The following is a 12,336-nucleotide window of genomic DNA, read 5'->3' as shown; positions in this document are numbered from 1 at the left end:
TGTGCTTTATTGAATACCTTAGTACTTAAACTATAAAACTTCCATGGATTTAAATATTTATATCTGGGCTTGATCATTTTATTAGAGATTTCAGCTGCTAATATTGAACATATTCTTTGGAACCTCTCTTGACACACGGTATCAGAGGAGAGTTAAGTTAAATATTTGGTAGATAGGTAACCGTGTTAGCAAAACAATCCATATATATATTATATACAAAGCTATAAATCAAATGAAAATGTGTTGAGTTTCATTTTATGAAGTTTATTCTCAAGGACAAGATAGATGCACAGTAGAGGACATGTTGGGAAGGTTGGTACCAGTCTTGGTGGTAGTTTTATAGTTCCAGAGGAAAAGGATTTCTCCATTTCAGCACATTTGTCCTAGTTCCTATCATAAATCTACCATTTTATATTTCAAAAATTATATTGAAGCCAGAATGAGTATGTGCTTCATATACTATTCTAAGCTACAATTTATCAGATTCCTGAACTCTTTTATCCTCATACATACCTGTATCAATACGAAAATATCAAATATGGTTACTTTCTCTATTATTCTGAATATACTACAGCCTTCTTATCTTTCTGGGACATCTTATTTAAGTGTGAATAAGGACTATGATCCTAATCCTGTGTTTTCCAAGTTACTGAACACATCCCACATTTATCTTAAACTTTCATCATATTGCTCCATTGTGTGCTCTAATAGTTACTGAACACATCCCACATTTATCTTAAACTTTCAGAAAGCTCTGATTTCATCATATTGCTCCATTGTGTGCTCTAAGCATACAACCCACACCCTTTTAGGAAAGAACAAAACAAAGCTGTTTCCCAAAGTATAATATTTTGCTTTATACTATGTAAAGTAATGCATGAAGAAACTGGAAGGAGGAGTAAAAAGAAAATCAAAGTAATTTTTTGATTGAGCTTGCATTTACTTACCACAATGCAATCACTCAAAACAATACTTAAATGATTATCAATAATAATGACAAACTTCATTATATTGAGTTTTCAATAATGTTTACCACTTATTCTGTTCACCCTCACTAACTACTGCCCACTCTTTTCTTCTAGATTTAATTTTCTTCCTATTGCTATATATTCATTTTTGTGTGTTTTTTTCATCTCCTTAAATGATCCATGATTAATACTGTTTTCCTGTGTTCAAAGGTGTCATTATTTTACCCTCACTCTTGAGTGATCTATTACAGGATACATAATTCTATTTTGATAGTTGTTTACCCTCAACACATTGCAGATATTACTTACGAGTTGTATGGACATTACTGAGTGTGTTGAGAAGCCTGATGTTACTAGCACTATTATTACTTTGCTTGTAATATATTCTTTAATGATTGCTGCTGTTAAGGTATATTTATATCATTAGTTTCACAACATTGTGTACAGAATTGTAGTTATTGTTCCAGTTCATTACTTGGGTACTCCATCACTATATGGATTGATGTTCGTCTTCAGTTTTAAGACATTTTCAACCGTTATTTCTTTTAATACTGCCAAGCGACCCTATGTATAAGTAATCTAAAAGACATATTTATTTGGAGAAACCTGAGTTAAGCAGTGACATACATTTGAGTATATTTGAAGTCAAACTCCTATATATTTTCTCATAGAACAAAGTTCTAAGCAAAGTTAGAATCGGAAGACAGTTGTAGTAGGCAGAAGATAACACATCAGAGGGGACTTACTGAAAGCTAAATAGTAAAAACAATCTGAAGATTTTAGTCATCAGGAAAATAAAAAGTAAAAACAGAATTAGATTTGTTAGCTAGAATGGTTAAATGTTAATAGATGGACACTATCATGTTTTGACTAAGAGAAGAAGTTACTGGGATTCATAGATTGCCAGTGTGAGTGCCAAATTTTACAAACACATTGGCAGTTTCCTATATGGTTAAGCATATACTTACCATGTGACCAAGTTAATGTACTCCTAAATAAATTTTACTCCCAAGGTAATTTTGTTTAAATGTCAATAAAACAACACTTATACAGAAGTGCTCACAAAGCTTCACTATTAATAGCCAAACACTGGCAACAACTCAAATGTTCAAAAAAATGTGCATAGCCATATTGTTCAGCAATGAAATATACTGCTAATACATGCAACAAAATAATCTCTGAAATATTATGTGAAATATATTCACCAAGTGAAAGAAACTAAATCAGACACAAATGAGAGCTTTGCAATTTCATGTATATAAAATTTTGGTAAAGGCAAAATTAATCTACATTGAATATTAATCATATAATCATATGCTTGAAGTGGAAGTTTGGTCAATTTATTGCAAAAGAAACTTTTTGGTGATGGAAATTAATTTGATTGGTGTGGTGGTTACACGGTTTTAAACCTTTATTTAGACCTCTATATTTAAATGAATGCATGTTATTATACATAAATTATGGTTTAATATATTTAACTATCTAAGAAAGGTATATCAGATTTGAAAAACTTAATTTCTTCCCCTGAGTTATGGCTTCAACTTATACTAGGAAAGTAAATTATTTATCTGCACCTTGGTGAGGAAGAATAATATGGTAAAGAATTCTCCAAATAAAATAGCACTCTTCAAAAATTCTTGGTAGCCAAAAACCATAATAAACTTATCTTTTAACCTACCAATGAAATAGACAAAAAAAGTGAGAAACTAGCAAATTGTTGAGAATTTTGATAGTTTGGTCCATAGAGTCTCATATCCTATATAATAAAAGGGTAATATGCAAATAGACCAAAAGGCATAACAACTGAACAACCAATCAAAGTGTTATATGTTAATGATATGCTACGGCTGCTCAACTGCTCACTATGATGTGCACTGAACACCAGGGGGTAGATGCTCCGACCAGTAGGTTAGCTTGCTGCTGGGGTCAAGCCGATCGATTGGGACTGAGCGAGATGGGCCGGACACGCCCTGGAGCCTTCCTGCGGTCCCTCCCTGGCCCAATTGTGTACCGGTGGGGTCCCTCAGCCTGGCCTGTGCCCTCTCACAATCTGGAACCCCTCAGGGGATGTCGGAGAGCTTGTTTCAGCCTGATCCCACAGGCCACTCCCCTTGGGAGGGCACCAGAGCCAGGGGTCATGGGAGGGTGTCAGATGCAGGGCTCATGGTTACAGTAGCACAAGCCTCTCCTGATTGGGACTGATTGGGCGTGAGCCCACAGCAGGTACAGTGGGGCCGAATGAGTGGGAGTGGCAGGTAGGAGCTGCAGGTGGTATTGGACTGCAGGTTTCAGCCCAATCCCTGCTGGCCACCCAGAGGGACCTCACCCATGCACGAATTCGTGCACCAGGCCTCTAGTTTTACATATAATTAGAAATATTTATTAGAATTGGTAGGAGTTTAATAGAATGGCTTGATAGAAAAAATATGTAATATGCAATGATTCTCATCCTAATATATAAAATCCCTGGGTCCATAACAACCCCTTACGACAAGAGGCAGACCAACCTGAAGTCCTGCAGTCAGCACTGGGTTGCTGTGGCGACCCAGCACTGCGGCTGCAGGTGAGGTGACCCAGCACTTACAGCTGAGGGGGCTGCGAATTAGGCCCAGAGAGAGGCCTAAAGAGAGAAGCAGGGTCTGATCTGGAGCTTCTGTGGCAGCTGTAGATCAGCACTTGCCTCTCTCTTTTTATCCGTGCCTGGACAGCAGCTGTGCCTCCATTTCTCTCCAGGCCTCCACCGGGGCTGCTGATCACCCCTGCCTTTCTGATCACCTCTTTGCCAATCAGAACAGAATCTGGGTGCTATGAGGAGCGAATGGCTGCCTAGGAGGTGGAGCTTTTGATGTTGATTGGCATAGGAACTGACTAATCAGGACCAAATGTGGGTGCTGTGAAGAACCAATGGCTGTCTAGGAGGCAGAGCTTTTGACGTTGACTGGCATAGGCGCTGACCAATCAGAACCAAATGTGGGTGCTGTGAGGAGTCAATTGCTGCCTAGGAGGCGGAGCTTTTTACTCTGGCATAGAAACCGACCAATCAGAACCAAATTGGCCAGAAGAGGAGGGCAGTTGGGAGTGAGATCAGGCTGGCAGGGGAGGGCAGTTGGGAGTAACCAGGCCTGCAGGGGAGGGCAGTTGGAGGTGAGATCAGGCTGGCAGGGAAGGGCTATTGTGGGCAAGATCAGGTCAGCAAGGCAGGGCAGTTAGGGGTGATCAGGCAGGCAGGCAGGCAGGCAGAGGCAATTAGGGGTGATCAGGCAGGCAGGCAGGTGAGCAGTTAGGAGCCAGCCAGATTGTGAAAGGGATGTCTGACTGCTGATTTAGGCCCGATCCCACAGGTGTCAGGCCTAAACCGGCAGTCGGACATCCCCCAAGAGGTCCCCAATTGGAGAGGGTGCAGGCTGGGCTGAGGGAACCCCCCCCCCCTCCATGCATGAATTTTGTGCACCAGGCCACTAGTTCATTATAAATAAACAAGTAAACATTATTTTGAAAACGATACCACTCACAATTTTCCCCCAAACTAAAAGTTACACAGAAGTAAATCTATCAAATATTTGCTTGAAGATTAGGCAGAAAGGTATAAAATAAAAATGAAGATCTAAACGTTTCTCTGGTTTTGTCATGAACAGATTATCACTAATTTTGTTATTAACAATTCTAAATTTAAGATTTTTCTCAGCCATATAATTTTGCATTTAACCTGTCTTTGCAGTCTATTTTCTTTTTCTGAAAATGTTATTGGATACTTAGCATAGGAGTGTCTGAGTTTTGAAGTCACACCCAGCGGAGATGATTCGATTAGTGTCTTTTCATATCTCTTTCATATTTTCTACCACATTTCATAAGCTCCCTGAGGGCAGAGACATTGGTCTTTGTTTGTTAGTTTGTTTTCTGTGTGTCATCACTAATTCAGCCCAAGCTCCTGGAACAGTGGTTGGCTCACTGCAGGTGCCCAGTGCGTATTAGTTGCATGAAAAGATACATAATGCTTCTTGTCTTCTTGGTGACTTTCCTAGTTATAGTCTTCTAAATGCAGAGCAATAAATCCAGATTGGTTGTTAAGAGCAAAACCTCTTGTAGTAAGAAAGAATTTAGGCTCCGCCTGTCTGTTTAAAAATTACCGAGTGCTTTAGACATATTATGTCTTTTAATTTCTTTATTTGCAATAAGGGGATAATAAATGTTTGTTGTAATGATTAGAGTTAATGTATAATATGCTTAGAACATAGTAAGGAATGTGTAAGCATCTACTGCTAATGTGCTAATTTCCCAGTTAGCTCCTTCATGTCTTTTAAGTAGACCACTTACTGCTTTTAAAATTTCAGTGACTATATTTTGTTGTCCTAATATGTTATTGTGACTCTAAATATTAAATGAACATTTAAAATATTTTAAAAGCTATTCAGGTATATAATTCTGGAAATGTGCACATATTATAATAATAAAGATGGATGAATTTGCCCCCCCAAAAATACACATTATCTACACCTAAATTTTTAAAAAAAACATATTATCAGGATCCCCCAAATTTTTCCTTTTCTACATTTCAGGCATTGCATAATAATTCATCACTGTATATGTTTCCACAGTGAAAATATTCTGAATATGTCATAATTTGTATTCTATTGGTTGTCATTTAGGTAGTGTTCAGTTTTATAACCAAAAGGTTTTATTTCATAAACTTCTATTTTTGAATCACTAATGAATTTTTTTCTTTACCTATTTAAAATTTAAATGCATTTATCTAAAATGTTTCCAAATTGTCATATTGATCCTATTTTTTTATTTTAATTATGGTTCTTTTGACTATTGAATTTGTTAATTTACTCATGTACCTTGTAGTTTATATTGTGAGCTTCTATTTTAAATATATATTTTCTAATAATTTATATGCTATAAAGATCATTAGGCCATATGGCATTAAATGAGATTTATATTAATGAATCAATTTGGATTTCTCAACCAGCCAAGATATGTTATCCTTTAACAACATGCAGAACAACTCATGCCCCAATCACCTATGCATGGCCATGCTTCTGCCCTCAGTCACAAGCAGCTTTCTATCATTAGCTACAAACTCAGGCAGGTGAAATATTCCAACACCTACCCATGTTCTCTCTTTCTAGCCCTCTAAGATGAATATGCAGTATGCACTCTTTTTTAAATTTAATATATTTTTATTGCTTTCAGAGAGGAAGGGAGGGGGAGAGAGAGATAGAAATATCAATGATGGGAGAGAATCATTGATTGGCTGCATCCTGCACACACCCCCAACTGGGGATCGAGCTTGCAACCAGGGCATGTGCCCTTGACCAGAATCAAACCTGGGACCCGTCAGTCCGCAGCCTGACGCTCTATCCACTGAGCCAAACCACCTAGGGCTGCAATATGCACTCTTAATCTCTTACCACATCAAGACTGAATTTGATCCCATCTTCTTACTAGCACTGAGATCTTCCCTGCCCTCAGCTTCCCACAAGCAGCGCTCTATGGAACGTCAGCCTGTGCTGCTTGTCTTTTCTATTCTTGTCCTTAGGGACATTTGTTTACAGAGGTGCATATTTAATTATTATTATTTTCACATTTTATGTACTATATTTTGTTAGTTGGAAAAGTTTTAATATTTTTATATCCACAATCTAAACTTTGAACATCTATATTAACTTTATAATTAAAAATATTTATTTTTATTTCCCCATTGCATGAAAACATCTTTAATTTCAATACAAAAGTAACTTCCCCATGTAAACATCTATTACAATATATCCTAATGTAATTTCAAATTTTTATTTCTGTTTAAGTAGAATAATTTGATTTCTCCTCTTATTTATTTAACTTGTGTAAGAATTTTCACACATGCCAAGAATTAGAACATTGAATAAGAGGAAAAATAGTGATAACATTTGAATAAAGTGTCCCCCCCCCTCAAATATTTAACCCTTTATATTTGGCATATAAATAAATGCGATATATTATTTCCTCAGCTTTTTAAATTTATCCACATTATTCATTTATGAATTTATTAATTACAGAAGAAATTTATAATTCCTTTTAGGGACAATATAATTTGTGAAGAATCCTGTGTAATATCTAATTTCTAATTAGAGACAAAATTAAAATTGCCTAAGAGGTTTATAATTTCTTTGAAAGTGAAGACAATTAAAAGCTTTAATATATTATGTGGTATACTAATTAGGAACAGGACCATTAATTAAAATGAAGGTCATATAAATTTATTTGTCCTCATTTAATAAGATACATTTTATTTTTATCTTAAGGAATCAATTATAAATAATTAGGCATCTGTTTACATACCACCCAATAGCAATATTAGAGACACACACTATAATGCTTTTTACTTTTTTTTTTGGACAAGGTGATTTTCTTTTAATTTTTAAAAAAATTTAATTTACATTTAATATTATTTTGTATTAGTTTTAGGTGTACAGCATAGTGTTTAAACAGTTGCATACTTGACAAAGTGTTCTCACCAATATTTCCATTACACCTGGCACCATACATAGTTATCACAATATTTTTGACTATCTTTTCTATGCTGTGCTTTATACCCCCATTACTATTCTGTAACTACCAATCTGTACTTCTTCATCTCTTCGCCTTTTTCACCCAGTCCCCAACCCCACCCATCCCCACCCCTGCTGGCAACCATCAGTCTGTTCTCTGTATGTATTTTGTTTGTTTATTTTGTACTTCAGATTCCACAAATAAGTTAAATCCTATGGTATTTTCGTTTTTCTCTGACTTATTTTACTTAGCGTAATACCCTCTAGGTCCTTAAAATTTAAATCTATCTCTTTGATTCTACCGCCCTCTTTTCTACCTCCCCCTATTTAATGACTACTTTATAGTAATCACCATTTCTAGACATCGCACCTATTTTCTTATTTACCACATGCCATATAATTCATTTTTGCATTCACTCATCATATTAAACTCTTACTTTGCAATTACAGTAGCGAATAAAACAGAAAGTCTTCTCTTATTTTGGAGCTAAGCTTTAGTTGGCAAGAGTCAGAAAATAAAGAAACAAATATTTGAAATAGTGATAAAGACTATGAGTAATAATAAATGAGGGCAAAGGGATAGCAAGAAGATGGTGGTGCAGACCCAGGCAGTAGGCATGGGAAACCAGATAGAAGGCCATTCCAGACTTAGGTAATGGTTGACACCACGTGTTAAAGCTGGGCTATGTTCACAATCCCATGTAATGAGATGTTGATTCTTATTTTAAGTTAGGTCATCTTTCTGTCTGTGGACTTGCTTAGGATTGGTTAAGGATAACAATATAATAGTTGAGGGGAGTAGAAATAGCAAGGTGAGGGTATTGAAATAAGGTTTCAAAGAGCCTTGGAAAGTAAAGTGTTGGTTGATATCATCTGTTAAAAGCTGAACAGCCCTTTTTTAAAGGTTTTTGTGGAGTTCTTGAAATGAACAATAAAGTTAAAAAAAAACATATTATCAGGATCCCCCAAATTTTTCCTTTTCTACATTTCAGGCATTGCATAATAATTCATCACTGTATATGTTTCCACAGTGAAAATATTCTGAATATGTCATAATTTGTATTCTATTGGTTGTCATTTAGGTAGTGTTCAGTTTTATAACCAAAAGGTTTTATTTCATAAACTTCTATTTTTGAATCACTAATGAATTTTTTTCTTTACCTATTTAAAATTTAAATGCATTTATCTAAAATGTTTCCAAATTGTCATATTGATCCTATTTTTTTATTTTAATTATGGTTCTTTTGACTATTGAATTTGTTAATTTACTCATGTACCTTGTAGTTTATATTGTGAGCTTCTATTTTAAATATATATTTTCTAATAATTTATATGCTATAAAGATCATTAGGCCATATGGCATTAAATGAGATTTATATTAATGAATCAATTTGGATTTCTCAACCAGCCAAGATATGTTATCCTTTAACAACATGCAGAACAACTCATGCCCCAATCACCTATGCATGGCCATGCTTCTGCCCTCAGTCACAAGCAGCTTTCTATCATTAGCTACAAACTCAGGCAGGTGAAATATTCCAACACCTACCCATGTTCTCTCTTTCTAGCCCTCTAAGATGAATATGCAGTATGCACTCTTTTTTAAATTTAATATATTTTTATTGCTTTCAGAGAGGAAGGGAGGGGGAGAGAGAGATAGAAATATCAATGATGGGAGAGAATCATTGATTGGCTGCATCCTGCACACACCCCCAACTGGGGATCGAGCTTGCAACCAGGGCATGTGCCCTTGACCAGAATCAAACCTGGGACCCGTCAGTCCGCAGCCTGACGCTCTATCCACTGAGCCAAACCACCTAGGGCTGCAATATGCACTCTTAATCTCTTACCACATCAAGACTGAATTTGATCCCATCTTCTTACTAGCACTGAGATCTTCCCTGCCCTCAGCTTCCCACAAGCAGCGCTCTATGGAACGTCAGCCTGTGCTGCTTGTCTTTTCTATTCTTGTCCTTAGGGACATTTGTTTACAGAGGTGCATATTTAATTATTATTATTTTCACATTTTATGTACTATATTTTGTTAGTTGGAAAAGTTTTAATATTTTTATATCCACAATCTAAACTTTGAACATCTATATTAACTTTATAATTAAAAATATTTATTTTTATTTCCCCATTGCATGAAAACATCTTTAATTTCAATACAAAAGTAACTTCCCCATGTAAACATCTATTACAATATATCCTAATGTAATTTCAAATTTTTATTTCTGTTTAAGTAGAATAATTTGATTTCTCCTCTTATTTATTTAACTTGTGTAAGAATTTTCACACATGCCAAGAATTAGAACATTGAATAAGAGGAAAAATAGTGATAACATTTGAATAAAGTGTCCCCCCCCCTCAAATATTTAACCCTTTATATTTGGCATATAAATAAATGCGATAATATTATTTCTCAGCTTTTTAAATTTATCCACATTATTCATTTATGAATTTATTAATTACAGAAGAAATTTATAATTCCTTTTAGGGACAATATAATTTGTGAAGAATCCTGTGTAATATCTAATTTCTAATTAGAGACAAAATTAAAATTGCCTAAGAGGTTTATAATTTCTTTGAAAGTGAAGACAATTAAAAGCTTTAATATATTATGTGGTATACTAATTAGGAACAGGACCATTAATTAAAATGAAGGTCATATAAATTTATTTGTCCTCATTTAATAAGATACATTTTATTTTTATCTTAAGGAATCAATTATAAATAATTAGGCATCTGTTTACATACCACCCAATAGCAATATTAGAGACACACACTATAATGCTTTTTACTTTTTTTTTTGGACAAGGTGATTTTCTTTTAATTTTTAAAAAAATTTAATTTACATTTAATATTATTTTGTATTAGTTTTAGGTGTACAGCATAGTGTTTAAACAGTTGCATACTTGACAAAGTGTTCTCACCAATATTTCCATTACACCTGGCACCATACATAGTTATCACAATATTTTTGACTATCTTTTCTATGCTGTGCTTTATACCCCCATTACTATTCTGTAACTACCAATCTGTACTTCTTCATCTCTTCGCCTTTTTCACCCAGTCCCCAACCCCACCCATCCCCACCCCTGCTGGCAACCATCAGTCTGTTCTCTGTATGTATTTTGTTTGTTTATTTTGTACTTCAGATTCCACAAATAAGTTAAATCCTATGGTATTTTCGTTTTTCTCTGACTTATTTTACTTAGCGTAATACCCTCTAGGTCCTTAAAATTTAAATCTATCTCTTTGATTCTACCGCCCTCTTTTCTACCTCCCCCTATTTAATGACTACTTTATAGTAATCACCATTTCTAGACATCGCACCTATTTTCTTATTTACCACATGCCATATAATTCATTTTTGCATTCACTCATCATATTAAACTCTTACTTTGCAATTACAGTAGCGAATAAAACAGAAAGTCTTCTCTTATTTTGGAGCTAAGCTTTAGTTGGCAAGAGTCAGAAAATAAAGAAACAAATATTTGAAATAGTGATAAAGACTATGAGTAATAATAAATGAGGGCAAAGGGATAGCAAGAAGATGGTGGTGCAGACCCAGGCAGTAGGCATGGGAAACCAGATAGAAGGCCATTCCAGACTTAGGTAATGGTTGACACCACGTGTTAAAGCTGGGCTATGTTCACAATCCCATGTAATGAGATGTTGATTCTTATTTTAAGTTAGGTCATCTTTCTGTCTGTGGACTTGCTTAGGATTGGTTAAGGATAACAATATAATAGTTGAGGGGAGTAGAAATAGCAAGGTGAGGGTATTGAAATAAGGTTTCAAAGAGCCTTGGAAAGTAAAGTGTTGGTTGATATCATCTGTTAAAAGCTGAACAGCCCTTTTTTAAAGGTTTTTGTGGAGTTCTTGAAATGAACAATAAAGTTACTGCAACTTGTATCTTTCCAAGCAATAATTTGAAAGTCAGGTTGATTAAGACAATGGGTTAACATAGAGTTCTGTTTTTTAAATGAAGAGCATCACATATTAAGACCATATAAAATAAAGCACGTGGTATATATTACTTTACATATTAATAGGAGCTGTATGGGTATAAATGGTTTGGGTTCTCAGGGTCTCCTTACATCTATTCTTAATCCTGAGGTCAAGCTAAACCATTAATAGCTGAGGACAGAGCTTCACTGCTACATAAAATGTCACGATCATGTTTCAAGTTCCCAGGGCTGATTGTTCCACGGTGTTAGGTCTTCCTGCTCTTTTTGTTGGGTGATCGTTTTTTGGATCATTGGCTGGCACAGACTTGGCACAGCAGTATTTGTGGTTGAGAACACGTCTAACAAACACTGCAACAGAAACAAGAACGGAGAGAAAGATGATTAGCACACCATGTAGTCCAGTTCTCAGTCAGGAGCCCAGAGTGCCACATTACACCGGGAGATCAGGCACCATCAGCGACATGAAAAACAAGCTTGGGATTGATGGAAACAGCAAGACAGGAATTTTTAAAAAAGGATTTCTCAGAAAGGCTTAGGGATAAACAATGATTTAATGCTCTCTGTAGCAGGGAGAGGAACATCTAGCCTGTGGGCCGAGAAATCATTTGGTCTGGCCCTGCCAAGGCAACTGCAGGTGGGACTCAAAAGTCAATATGTCTAGGAGCTTTTTTCATAGCAACATGAATTATTTTTTAAATCTTTAAATTCTTTATTAGTTAAGGAATTACAAATGTGTCCTCATTCCCACCCATTAACCCCATCCTCCCCCCCCACTCATGCTCTCATCCCCCTGTTGTCCATGTCCATTGGTTTGGCTTATATGCATGCATACAAGTCCTTTGGTTGATCTCTTCCCCTTACCCC

Source organism: Myotis brandtii, unplaced genomic scaffold, assembly GCF_000412655.1.
Source record: "Myotis brandtii unplaced genomic scaffold, ASM41265v1 scaffold921, whole genome shotgun sequence".
NCBI lineage: Eukaryota > Metazoa > Chordata > Mammalia > Chiroptera > Vespertilionidae > Myotis > Myotis brandtii.
This window is presented reverse-complemented; position numbering follows the sequence as displayed.